Raw genomic sequence first — 14,678 nt, 5'->3', positions numbered from 1 at the left:
GGCGCCCCTGCAGGCCTTAATTCTTGATAGGTGGATGGAAGCATTTCTCCAGAGATGTCTGATTTATGATAACAAGCCTATGACCAATTTGATAAATATTCACCGAAAGACCTCAAGACACTTAGCCATGTGGAAGAAAACACAATGCATTATAGGAGGAAGAGAAAGAGAAGAAATAAAATGAAAGTAGCTTAGGGGTGCCTGGGTGGCTCAGTAGGTTAAGTGTCTGACTTTGGCTCAGGTCATGATCTTGGGGTCCTGGGGTCCTGAGATGGAGCCCTGCATTTTGGGCTCCCCACTCAGCAGAGATTCTGCTTCTCCCTTTCCCTCTGCCTCTCCCCTGGCTCATGTTCTCTCTCTCTCTCTCTCAAATAAATAAATAAAATCTTAAAAGAAAATAAAAAAAATTTAGGGTGCCTGGGTGGCTCAGTTGGTTAAGCATCTGCTTTCAGCTCAGGTCATGATCCCGGGGTCCTGGGATTGATCCCTGTGTTGGGGCTCCGTGCTCAATGGGGAGTCTGCTTCTCCCTCTCCTTCTGCCCCCCCCAACGTGTGCTCTCTCTCTCTCTCTCAAATAAATAAAATCTTTAAAAAAATTAAAAATAAAAATTAAAAAAATGAAACTAGCTTATATAGAAATAATTACATTATTGAAGCACTCTGTGTCTCAACCTATTTGAAGGAGGATACTAGAACGATCATATATGAAGCAGCCTTCTTGATAAATTTAGTGAACCCAGTTTAATTTTCAGCAAGCTCTTGATATTTGTAAAAACAGAGCTTAGGTTTTTCTCCCTTTATTACATAATAGATTATGTAATGGCATGTAAATTGTAAATGGCATGATTTCATTTTCAGTGATTGAGATCTGTACTCAAATTCATTAGTTCATTATTAATTATATTTTGTCAAGATAAAGAAAGCTTAGTGTGATTCCAAAAGTAAATAATTCATTTTGATGGAAATCACTGAGAGTTTAAAATTAAACTAGAAAAGAAGCTTCTGTTTTATTAATGAAATGATTAATAGAGGAACAATAGTTTCACATTCTTTTCACATTACAGATCTCGTTTGGAATCAAAATCTGATGAAATATCCAGACTTTCCCAGAAAAAATATATATATTCAAACTAAATTTTGTATACAATTTCTCTGCAAGCTTGTCCTTTGACACCAAAGTTTAAAAACCTCTGAAGTAAAAGCTGGGGCCAAGTTCAAGAATACATGCAAGTGCTAAGGACCCTGCCATAATTATGTTTATTATTACAAGACTGAGCCACAATTTGGCTCAGATTCCTAGCAGCCATAGGGGTTATGGTGACTCTCAGAAAAAAGAAACACAGGTCTTAGGGAAAAGCTTTGCCCAGCAATGAATTATAAATAATTTCCCCTGGAACTATTTTGTAAACTTTACTTTGGCAACTGTGCATAATCTCAAATGCAATCATAAATTTCATGTAATTTCTTATTTTAGTCACTTAGGAAAATAAGAGGACGTAAATTATTGTGAAACATGTAGTCTGTTGGTTGTCTGAATCAGAGGAGAATATGCATTCAATTCACCTGATAGCTAATCAATTCTATCCTTAGACTATGTTTCTTAACATTTTACTGCTCACTTAAAGTTGGGCTTTTAACAGATACAGTTCAGGTAGCAGCCTTCTGGAAATCTCTGATACATTCAGCCTTCTGAAAGATAGGAAAAGAAGAAACAACACATGTATAATAAAAGTCCCCAAAGGGGGAAAAAAAACCCAAAACAATAAATAAAACAGTAAAAGACGAGAGATATTTTAAAAATCTATAATGAAAAAAAAAACTTTCCTAAAATTAAGAAAAAAAAAATATAAATAAAGTGCACACTGTGTACCTGGGGAAAGAGAATGAGAACAGTGAAGAAAGTCTAATGAAATGATTGGTCATTAAAGAAAGTGAGTAAATTCTCTTGACACCTGGAAAAAAAAATCTAAGACACTTATGACTGAAAGAAAATAAAATTGTGAAGAATTTTCAGTAGCAACACTGAATGCCTTCTAGGGTAAACCAAAAAATAAAATCCAAGCCAAGTGTTCTATATTCAGATAAGCTGCTTTTCAAATATAATGTCAAACTCTCTTCAACATCCCATGAGTTATTGCTGGGGTATCTATTAGAGAATAACCTTCAGACAATTAAAACGACTGGAGATATGTCTATGTAAGGACTACTAGTGAGCATTAGCTTATAGTTAAGTATAGTGCTATGGATAAATGATGATAATAAGGGAAGAAATATAATATGTAATAATTATATGTACCAATCCTAAAGCTGACATCTCCCCTAAGGGTACAGAGTGAATAAGATGAAAGAACAGGGATAGAAGATAGACTTCTTTGAATATATCTTGTTCTAATGGAATTGACTTTGAAACCATGTAAGCATTTTATATAACAAAAAAATTAAATCCCTAAAAACTGAATTGAGACAAATGAATCTAAATAGGTAACTAGTGCTGTCATAACCACCCAGAAACTAATTCAAATAATTTTTAAAAAACCCAAAACAACAGGTTTCGATTGCACATCCCTAAGAATATATGCCTTAAGGGGGAAAAAAAAGCCAGAAAAAAATTGTAAAGTTTTCAGTAATCATAGCATAGGTGGTAGCAATGGTTTTGTAATTCAAGAAATGTTGTATTCATGAAGTATAATTCTGCAATATTATAATATCCAGTGTCCTTCATAAGCAAGATTCTTGGCAAGGGAGAAAGGAAAAACTGATGTTAGAAAGAAGAGATTAAGAGCTTTTAGTCCTGAATTTGAAGTGTCAATATAAACTGACATTTTCTGCTTGAAAGAAACTATTTCTAATTTTTTCAACTGAAAAGTCCTAGAAACACTGATGCACCCAGCAGCAATAAGTGCCTTTAGCACCCAGACTTTGGTGTTGAAATCCAATCTCCTTCTGAAAGGAACTCTCGTCCTTGGAGAAATGGTTAATTCTAGGTCCAGATCCAGGACAAGAAATATATGAGATTATCTTGGAAGCTCTTGTCACATCAAACAATGAGGAAGCTATCAGAGATTTAGTAACACTGTGTCAAAGACTTGAAAATCAACTAGCAGAGACTGCCAAAGATGAAGCAATATGAAGATCAATGAGGAAAAAACCTTCAAGAGATTGAAATTCATCAAATAAGTTTAAATCCATGAGTTCACAATGATACTTAAAAAAATAATTGGTCAGCCATTGGACGATGCTGGCGAACCAACTCATTATTTTGAAAATCTGTGAACAAGGAACCACTGGGTAGTCAAACAGTAGATAAGAGTAAGATTTTCTTTATTGTGGTATGTCAGCAAATGAATGAAAAAGAATTGACAGAACTGGAGTCTCATCTGTTTGTAACCCAAAATGAGTTAACGGATCTAGGCATTAAGCATCAATTATTACTAATATCAAAAAGGGAAAAATAACCAGATACTAGATGTCTCCTGATAGAGGAAGGAGTTTTTTCAAAAAATCAAACCTTAATCTGGTCAGTCCTCCAGATCCAATTACTAAACTGCAGATAAGTCGGAGGAAAAAGGAACATAGTAAACTGTCCTATGGAGATGTGATCAGGACAAACAATCCTACAGGAGAAACAATCGAGTTTCTTCAGCAAATAAATTAAAAAGAGGGAAAGAAAGATGGAGGGGAAACCAATAGGTGAAAAGAGACTTAAAAAAATATATAACCAATCATTACATGTAGGACTTGTCTGGATCCTAATTCAAACTAGAAAACTTTGTGACATTAAAGATAGAGTTGGAGGGGCACCTGGGTGGCTCAGTCGTTAAGTGTCTGCCTTCGGCTCAGGGCATGATTCCGGGGTTCTGGGATCGAGCCCCACATCAGGCTCCTACACTACGAGCCTGCTTCTTCCTCAACCACTCCCCCTGCTTGTGTTCCCTCTCTTGCTGGCTGTCTCTCTGTCAAATAAATAAATAAAAATCTTAAAAAAAATATAGAGTTGGAAATGTAAACACTGACCAAACATTTGATAACGTTCAGAATTATTCATTTTTAAAGATACTATCATGGTACTGTGGTTATGTAGAAAGAAAAGAGTCTTCTTTTAGAGTTACACACTGAAATGTTTGTTTATAAAATGAAATGTCTGAAATTTGCTACAGAATCATCTGGGATGGCGAATGTGGGTAACAGTATATATGAAATCATTTTGTTGAAGCTGCGTAATGGCACATGGGGAGTTTATTACAGTATTCTGTTTTATTTTTAAAAATAAGACATTTAAAATAAAAACATGCATTTGGTAGTGTTGCCTGCATGGCATTGCTTGCTCCGAGGGCCCTTGAGAGACCCAAAATTTTCTGCATTAGGAGATATTTCTTTTCCCTCCGTGCCTGTGAAAAGCAGTCCAGTGAGAGTTAAAGAGAGCTAGCAGCTGATACATCTGGGGAGCATTAGCTATATTAAGGACAAGCCAGCATGAAAAGGTAACCGGAAGAAGCAGCTGAGTACTCTCTGGTCAAGCCTTGAGGTCATCTGAATTAAGGGATTGCGGTTCCCAGTCTAGCAAGGGACATGTATCATTTCAGCGCTCTGTTTTAAGCCCCAACACAAGAGTTCCTTTGGTTTGGAATTGGATCAAAACGGAGTTAAAGACTTCTCTATTTTCAATAGGCAAGTTTAAATGTCTTGTATCATAACACCTTTTAGGAAAGAATAGACAGGATTTACATTTATAGTAACAAAAATTCCAGATCTTTTGGATTTTTCTGTTGCAAAATCTTCTATTAGACATAAATGTGTTAAACACTTCTTTTGATTGTCGTATCAGCCAAAAGATACGTACAGTATTTATTATGTGGTGGTAATGTAAAAAGCATAAAATTCCTATAAAGACATGGTAGAATTATAGGGCTATTATGCTTCAGGAAAAGCAGGACTTTAAAATCGAATTAAAATAGTCTAGAATCTGACTCTGCCATTTCTCAGCTTGTTGGGCTAGGCCATGTCTATACTTCAGTTCTCTCACTTACCAAACAGGACCGTAATGAGGTTTAAAGGTAACACCGAAGGCACCTAACCCAGAGTCTACATTCAGTATGGGAAGAACTGCCATGTGCACACTTGTTTTCTTATGAGCAGCAACTTCTGCTACTTGCCTTTGAGTACAGACACGTTTGAATATTAGACATCTTTTGCCTTATGTAAACACGACTACTAGGCACTCAGCCTACCAGCAGCTCAGAAAGACTAAAGAACTGGTTTTAATCTAATACTAATTTAATACTAAGGTGCAAAAGTAAGTGTAGTAGATTATGCTATTAGAGAAAACACAGTTCTGCCTCAGTCCTAATAAACCCAGAATACTGAATATGCTACACTTCAGCCATCCATAGTTTGAGCTAGAAGATGGTCTCTCTCCTGGGTCCCTTGCCTTTTACAGTTAAAAACAGCACTGACTATTTTAAACTTTCAGGCCATTTTGATGTAATCCTAATGCACATAACCTCATGTCACGCTTCTAACCAGCCATATCTAATATTGTAAATTTCATCTGAATATATGATACAACGAGCCCATTTCACTTACGGTAAAAGCTAAGACCAACAAGAGTTTTCCATCCATCTGACATATGACGTAGGACAGAAGTTTTCAAAGCAAGAGAGATGGCTGTTCAGGCAACAGTAAGAAAGACCGTGAAGCTACTATATTAACACTGTGGACCCACTTTCATTTCTACTAGTCATTTCCCTGAAGAAGTTGGGACATTGGGAAATATTACACTTCCTAGTGTATTCAGCTTATTTATTATAGAATCAATCTAAGTCCATTGCAGATAAATTGGAAGTAGCAAAGAAAACCAAAATTGCCTAAAGCCCTACCATTCATTAATATTACATATTGATGTATCTCTATCTAGATTTTGTATGAATATATAAATAAATATATCTTTATAAAAATTTGATAACCAGGTGTGTTCCACAACTTATTTTTTTTCACTTGATATTCTTTTGTGACTATTTTATGTAATATTTAGTAAAGATCTATGTTAAGAAGTGTGATAATGCAGTATTCTATTATATGGAAGACTCCAGTACTTAACCAGTTTTCAGTTGCATGTACGTTTTTGTTTTTTTCCTCTTATAAATGTGTCTTGAATATATACTTTTATAGTAAGGAAATACAATGTATGAAAATTCCCACAAGTGAAATCTTAGTGTGTTTTAAATTCCATTTCCTAATAGCCCAGCTTGTGCTCCTTACAAAGAGTAGTACTTCATTCACTTTCCATGGTGGTCTGTCTTATTTTCATAACAGACTTTTCTATGTTAGCAACACAGCATATTAATGGGAAAGTCCACAGAAGGTTGAAGGAAAAGGTTTTTTTTTGTTTTTTGTTTTTTTGTCCATAATTCCTCTTGAACAGATTTCCTGTTAAATGAGAAAATACTTCTTCAAATATATGGTGTGGCCACTGGTGGCCAAGCTGGGGAACATACAAGGACATTGAGAGATGTATGTGGTCTGGAGCTGTGGCTTCACAGGTGCAATTGAAACCATCTCTATGTTTAAGAACGAGTCTGTTTGACCAGATACTTTGGCAAGCTTTTCAGCAGGCAGAAGTTCAACTCAGATATAAGCTTAGTTTTTACAAAGCCAATGAACCCTTTAGCCATCTTAAATTGTATATATTAAATCTGATTTATCAAACATTGTAATAGGGGCTTTGTGTATTATACATCTTTGGTTCCTATTCATCAGCTTCTAACTTTCTATTTCTACTCTACCAAAGTCAGTCACTTCCCATGAAGAAAACCAGAATAAAATGTCTTGTTTCAATTTCAGAATCAGGTTACATTTCTGGTTTCAGTGATTATGCATAAGAAATACATTTTGGGTGACTGAAGCTCTGTAATTTTTAGTGACTAACTATAAAGAAAATATTTACAAAGAAAAGTTTTAGTGAATGTCTAAGTAGCTTATATACATCGATATCTCCCCGAATCTATTCTATGTGTGTTCTCATTTTATAATACATTGTTGGCACTATCTACCTCGGGCACCAAATTCAGAAACAATCCACACGTCAAAGGAGTCAGCTTGTGGCCAAAATTAGGATGAGGCCAAATTCTCAACAGGCCACTCACGTGAGCATCTCTGCTCATGGTTTGGATTCATCTGCATTTGACAGAAGACTGGTAGTGCCAACCCCGGCAATTGAGGAGGAAAAGTAAGAATCCCAGAGTACAGAAGAATATTAGGGTACTGTAAAGTCAGGACAGGACAGAAAGGCAGAAACACACACAAACAAGGTGGAATGCCAATGTAAGTGCGATCTGGATCTGGTATCCAAACAGCTGCCTAGAAAAATAGTCTCCTTTTTTGAAAAATGCTTCAGGTCTGCCCTGTCTTGTTATACCAACATGTACACTCAGGGGAAGTTTGACCAACCATTTGCTGACCATTTGTTAGTTGTGTTAAAATTGATTACATATGTCCCTCTGACAATTACCACTGGGGCATAGCTGGAAAGAGGGAAGCATAACTAAAACAAAACAAAACCAAACCAAATATCACAAAACATCAGTATTCCTGCAAAGGTCAGGCTCCTTTTTGATCCTGAGTGGGCAGTGCTCTTATGAGCAGCTGGGGACATGGTGTGCTTGGCTATGGGAGTCTGCAGGTCTCCAGGGGCACCGCTGGTGGGAGTTTCATCAGGAGGAGGAGTCTCAACAAGTCAGGTCGGTACCTGAGCAGCCCTTGCAGCAGAGAGCCACCGGTCACATTGTTGCTGCTGCTGGCCTCACTCTAGCTTGGTAGGAAAGCAGCGACTTGTGCTAAAGAAAAGGTCAGAAGAGATTTGATGTATCCCCTAGGTAGGTGTGCTTGAAGGAGGGAGGCTGCCTCAATGCGGGCAGGGCCACAGGTGCCTGAGCTGAGGGCCTCAGGATCAAGGGCATGTTGAATCCATATCAGTGGCAAGGACCCACAATGAGGGAAGTCCCAGTTAGCTATGGGACTGGAAGCTGCAGCCCCTGTAATTTAATGGGTTAACATCATCCTAGAATTTGCTACTAGCATAGAGAATGACAGTTTTGTTATTGATACACAACATCATGTTGGCCCAACAGAGGTAGTTAAGGGCCCAAAGAGGCAGAAGTAGCAACTAGGTAAAAGCATGGGTGAAGGATTTTGAAACTGACAAGTAATCCAGGCAGTGCCCCTAAAGTATGTAATGAACTGGTGTACCAAACCCAATCAGGACATACTGTGCCTCCACTCAGCCCCGATGCCACTTATGGCTCTGAAAAATTCCCTGGGCCCTCCAGGGAGGGAGTTTATTGCCAAGGTAAGCACCTGTTGGAATGCAGAGCTCAGGCTGCACTGCAGGTCAGTCCCGGATGACCCAAGTGAAGAAGAGGGGCGGACGCATACCACAGGGCTTTATAGAGACCAAAACCCAGGCTGTCACATAGGTTGGGAATAGACCTTGCACTGGCATTGCTGTGGTGGTGGTGAGAGAGCACTTACATAGTAGAGTGGACTGAATACAGCCCAGAGGAAGCCTCTGTTAGGGCAGGCCCCTGGAGAGCCACAATTTGTCCAAGCAGAAGAGGCCAAGTGGAGCCCAGCAGGCAACACTGAATTGGAGTGGAGATGGAGGAGTGAAGGAAAGATCCATTTTTTTATAAAGATTTTATTTTTTTATTTGACAGAGAGAGAGAGAGAGAGACAGCCAGCGAGAGAGGGAACACAACCAGTGGGAATGGGGGAGTGGGAGAGAAAGAAGCAGGCTCCCATCAGAGGAGCCCGATGCAGGGCTCGATCCCAGAACTCCGGGATCACGCCCTGAGCTGAGGGCAGACGCTCAACGACTGAGCCACCCAGGCGCCCCGAAAGATCCATTTTTGACAATGAAAAAGTGAGGATAATCTGCCGTATGACTTTCCCCCATAACAGTGGTGCCTCAATGGGATGGGAGAGCCACCCACGGACATTTTGGAAATTTTAGGAGGCTTTTCCCCCCGTTTTGTCACACTGATTGGTAAACCCTATGGACATTCAGTGAGAGGGGTCAGGATACGAGGTGTCCCGCAATCAGACAACTATACCACCTCCTGCACAACTTCCACTTCGTCTTGCTGGATAATTACATGGATGAAAAAATCTACCTAGAGCCTACCTTCCTTTATATTGACACAGAATATTTCTGTACAGTTTCAATCTACATTGAATCTTCCAGGAATAACTGTAAATGGAGAGAAGATTGCATTTGGTTTCCCTGGAATGATTCCACAAACTGTTCATCATCTCAGAAAACCACATCACTGACAGCAATGCCGTGCATGCTTTTGAGGCCACGTACACAACACTCCTGGACGGTCAGGGTCTATAGCCTTTACATCCTGATGATTCTGCACATAGTTGCAAATGTCTGGTTGCTGAATTATGTGTTACGGTGCCCATTATACCTGAGTAGTTATCAATTAAAAGTAGTTAAATTAAAAGCAAACAAGTAGCAAAATAAAGCCAGAAGTTAATTCTGACGAGAGATGAATAAAATCGATAAACTCCTAAGCAGGGCTAGTGAAAAACAGAGAAAAGGATCAAATTACCAATATTGGAAATGGAAAAGGAGACTTCATCAGAAATCATGCAGGCATTAAGAAGGTAATCAGAGGCTATTATTTAGAACCCTACAGCAATTAACCTGAAATTTCATTTTTTTAAAAAGCTCAAATTTCGATCAAATTACCAAAGTGTCACATAAAAAGAAGACACAAATAATTCTGTATCTAATAAAACTTGAATTAAAACCCTTCCCACAGTATAAAATAACATACATTTTACTCAAGGTCTTCCAGAGAATAGAGAAGAGCCCCTCTCAACTTCTGTAAAGAGCTGAGCATTTCCTTGAACTCCATAACCAATCAAGGACTTGTTCTTTTCTAAAAAGGAAAACTAAAAACTAAGCTCTCTCTTCAAGTTAGGTGACAATTCTAAACAAAATAATTGCAAACATAATCAAGTTCCGTATACCAAGGATAATGTATCACAACCAAGAGGGAGTTATTCTGATATAATGTTTGGTTAACATTTGACGAGCAATGTAATTTAGCAATTAACAGAAAAGAAGGAGAAAAATAATATGGTTACCTCAGTAGAGACAGAAAAAGCATTTGGTAAAACTCAACACCCTTTTAAGATAATGATTTATAGTACACAAGAAATAGAAAGGTCTTCTTTATCTGATCATCTCCAAAAAAAGAAAAAAACAACCCACAAATAGTACAAATATGAACCAAAGAAGGAATCTTACCAAATTTAGAGGCACAATATTGAAAGCTTTCATCATGAGATTGCAAATGCGACGTGGGTGCCTGCTATCACCATTTACAATATCAGGCAGTCATCACAAACCCCAATGTCTGTACGGTTCATGGCAATAGGGAGGGGTGGGGTCTACGGAATTTGAGAAAGACTCTTCTGCCAAAAGTCGTTCAAATTCAATTACAAAGCAAAACCAAACAAAACCAAGACAAAACAAAACAAAAATCACTGAGCCAGCCAAATAAAATATCTGCAGGCCAGATTTAGTCTGCAGTCTGCAAACTGGTGAACTTGGTTGGGGTTGTTTTGGGCCCAGCTGATAGGATAACAAACTTCACGTCCTAAGTGAAAACAGTCATCAAGTATATGACTACCTGAAGGGACCTGGTGTTTGAATAGATGGCAAAGCCTCAAGCTAAACTTTGTGTAATTTGGAGGAGAGAGCTGAAGAGGCAAGTCACACAATAGTCAGGGAGAATAAACAATACTAGGGGTTTAATATGGAAAGAGAGGCTTACACTGTGGGACTTTAGGAGGAGTGATATAACTGCAAAACCACTTGGTTATGAATTATTCCAAGAAAACCGCAGGGCACCTCTGCCTGAATTTGTCACATCATACAAATGTGAAAGATTAAAAAACGCCTTAGTGAGACGACTGTTTTTACTTGTTAAATCCTCTCCCATGCTTTGTTATTAGAAGTATTTTGCATATAAGAGCCACTGGCGAAGTCTTCAAATTTCAAGTGTTCTCTCCTGATATCTGCTGTCTTAGATGTTCAACAATGAACAGAAAACGTCCTTCACGCCGTTAGACTGGTGTCATCAGCTTGCTCCCGGGCCCGGAGTTGCAAATGCAGGAAGGCAGAAGGCAAGCAGGCCATTTTGCTCAGGAAAAGCCACCTCTTGGGTGGTCCATTTTGCACATGTGTGAAGAACTAGCTTGACCCAGAACCGCCTCGCTCATTTCTGTAGGGAGAGGTTTATGGAATCTTGGGTGCAGTGATTTTCTGAATCTAAACTGACCTTGGCTTTTGTGTTTCCTTGGATAACTTTCCCTCGGCTTTGCAAAGCAGATGAGCTCTTTGCCTCCTTCCCAGAATGCGGTGGAGATTGGAGAAGATAACTAAAAGTTTAAACCTGATCCCTCTCTGGTGCCTTTGCTGCTTGGTGTGGGTTTCCCAGGTCAGCCAGTCAGACAGCTCCAAGAGCTCACCCCGAGTCCCTGAAGGAAACCTTAGCCCCGAAGCAAGACTCGTGTCAGTGGAGCCTGACAGAACGGACTGCCCGCTCAGTGGTAAGTCTGGCTGTCACCCACGAGCCCCCTGCCAGGCCTGGCACCTGGATCTGCCTGTTTTCAGAAATGCCACGGTTTGGGGAGTCCTTGACTGTGTTTGTATTTATGATCACAACTTTATATTTTAGATGATGTGGCTTGGATTCTTCTTCGTAATTGTCTTAGGCTTTCTTGCCCTTCAGATAACTAAGAACACTGGCTGTCACCGAGAGCCTAAGCAGGTGATACCAGGAACAGAGGGAGAGAATTAAATGCTATTTCCTACACACTCCAACTTACCTGTGGACTCAATCCTGGGAAACCACCTCAAATCGTCTCTAATTCATGAAGTTGCCTTTTGCTTCTTCCTGAAAAAAAAAAGAGATGACTGAAGAAAAATTGTTTTCTTTTACTGGACGTTGTTTCAAGAGCAGTGCCTGGCAACACCACTTTGGTTAGAGTTTCTCACACAGGTTAGTTTTAAGGATTTTATCACACTCACTATTTTAATTAAGGGGCAGAAACTGTGCCTGGGTGTCAAGAGTTCATATTCATGTTCTATTTACTAAAACATGAATCGAAACTGCAGCTTTCTCGTTGCTGTTTGTTATGAATGGTATTACTTGGGTCAGACCACACTTACTGGTATGTAGCTCCAATACAGCTTTGATTACCATGAAATACCGAAGTTTTGATGATGAAATCTAAATTTCCTACATGGGGGAAAATGGAAATCAGCTTAGAGAGAGAAGAAATAGATCTGAATTTGGGGAAAGTCCAGAGACTCTAATTTACTTGTTAATTAACATACCCTATGCAGAAAGAGTTAGAGCTTAACTGGCAGGCACTTAGTAAATGGCTGCCCAATGACTTTAGTGGCGGGGAACTTTACTTTTGGAGTTAAGGTATCTTATAAAGAATACTTTCGGGGATAAAAGTAGTTCAAAACAGGGGTGCCTGGGTGGCTCAGTTGTTGCGTGTCTGACTCTTGATTTTGGCTTAGGTCATGATCTCAGGGTCCTGAAATCAAGCCTAGCAAGCCCCACATCGTGCTCCATACTCAAGAGGGAGTCTGCTTGAGGATTTTCTTTCTCTCTCTCTGCCTCTGCCCCTGTTAATGTGCGTGTGCTCTCTCTCTCTCATATAAATAAATCTTAAAAAAAAAAAGTAGCCCAAAACATCAGCTAAATAATTATGGGCCACATTTTAAAAATTCACATATATTAAGTACTTTATTAAACAGAAAAATAGAGACTTGAAAAATAGCACTGGTTTTTTTTTTTTTAAGATTTTATTTATTTATTTGACAGAGAGAGAGACAGCCAGCGAGAGAGGGAACACAAGCAGGGGGAGTGGGAGAGGAAGAAGCAGGCTCATAGCGGAGGAGCCTGATGTGGGGCTCAATCCCGGAACGCCGAGATCACGCCCTGAGCCGAAGGCAGACGCTTAACCGCTGTGCCACCCAGGCGCCCCCAATAGCACTGGTTTTAAATCACCAAAGTTTCCATGGGGGGGGGAAAAAACCCAAAACCAAACCTGCTACACCACAGGTTCCAGGGGCCTCCACCCACCAGGAAGTGTGAATATCGGAAAAGGAGGCAGATTTCAGTAGTGAAGACAACCTGTCTTCCAGGTATATTAGCAAGACCGTCATATCAGAAGCATGACAAATACTTCCTTAGCAATAGAGTTTATCACAGCTCCATTTAGGAAATATTTTGCAGGGGAAAGTGTTATCGACATAGCACCACTCTGGGGAAACTCCCTTCCACATTTTTTTGTCTATGTGTTTACAATGAGGCTGACCCCAGCCCCAATCACACAGGTCTGGAAAACTAGAGTCAATCCAAAGATTTTTACCAATTATATCAGAAAAGGGGTGCATTTGTTTGCATTGCTAAGAGAGTAGATTTAAAAAGTTCTCATCACAAGAAAAACACTTGTGACCTTGTGTGGTGATGGATGTTAACTAGACTCATGGCGATCATTCTGCAGAATATACCAATATGCAATCATTATATTGTATGCCTGAAACTAATACAGTGCTGTGTATCAATTACATCTCAGAAGCAAAGAAACAAATAAAACTGAAAGATAAAGTATGCAAAAAGAAAAAGAAAAAGGAAAGGGGGTGCATTTGTTTCTCTGGAGTTGTGAAAGTGGTAGAAAGAAGACTTGAGTTACTCATATGCATCTTACTACTAGGCAGAAGAATCTTTCGGAGAACGAAGATAATGGAAAAAAATTCAAAGATAAGAGATGAATACAGACAGTTTTCTGGTCATAGGGTGAGAGCATCTAGATGCAGCTATACCTGAAGCAGCTCTCTGTACTTTCCATTTAGTGGAAAACTTCTAAATCCATTTTTTTTTTTAAAGATTTTATTTATTTATTCGACAGAGATAGAGACAGCCAGCAAGAGAGGGAACACAAGCAGGGGGAGTGGGAGAGGAAGAAGCAGGCTCATAGCGGAGGAGCCTGATGTGGGGCTCGATCCCAGAACGCCGGGATCACACCCTGAGCCGAAGGCAGACGCTTAACCGCTGTGCCACCCAGGCGCCCCTAAATCCATTTTTTCTGACATTATCCTCTCCATTGCTTTTCTTCAGTTTTCATCTAGCAAAGTAATGTTTTCCTTAAAAATCATGTCAAAAATCATTTTCAAACTTTACTCACAAATGATCCATGTCTCCATCAGCTACCTTCAATGCTCTACTTTTTAAAACAAAATCTCAAACATCTCAGAATACTTTTATACAAACTAGTTAAGTGAGAGCTTGGTCTAGCTCTTTTTGGAAGGTAGAAGAGCCATCTTTAAGAATAAAAAGGTGTACCTGCATGTAAAAATAGAGTTTTTCTGAATTAAAAGCAAAAACATAGGCACTAAGAACATCGTTTGCCTTGTAGTCAGCCCTGTATTTTTAGCCCCTCCCACAGAGAGTTCGGTCAGGGGAATGGAAGCTCCACTCTCTCATCTTCACCCATCCACAATTCTAGCATTTACTTAATTTCTGATTATAAAGCCAGACTGCCAGTCAAGCAGGCACTTGAGAGAGCCTCAGACCTTCCTTCTTCCC

General features: G+C 39.3%; 1 long non-coding RNA gene across 2 annotated transcripts in view; it reads right to left on the bottom strand.

Annotated features, from left to right (window-relative positions):
- The window catches only part of LOC130542111 (uncharacterized), a 163,016-nt gene that overhangs the window by 88,410 nt on the left and 59,928 nt on the right, over positions 1-14,678 (bottom strand). For both annotated transcript variants that reach the window (XR_008956426.1, XR_008956427.1), the window contains exon 6: positions 11,902-11,969. This is a non-coding gene — a long non-coding RNA (uncharacterized LOC130542111). The remainder of the gene's footprint in view (positions 1-11,901; positions 11,970-14,678) is intronic.

Source organism: Ursus arctos, unplaced genomic scaffold, assembly GCF_023065955.2.
Source record: "Ursus arctos isolate Adak ecotype North America unplaced genomic scaffold, UrsArc2.0 scaffold_3, whole genome shotgun sequence".
In the NCBI taxonomy this organism is placed as follows: domain Eukaryota; kingdom Metazoa; phylum Chordata; class Mammalia; order Carnivora; family Ursidae; genus Ursus; species Ursus arctos.
The sequence above is the reverse complement of the archived record's forward strand: the minus strand, read 5'-3'. Positions and strand labels throughout refer to the sequence as shown.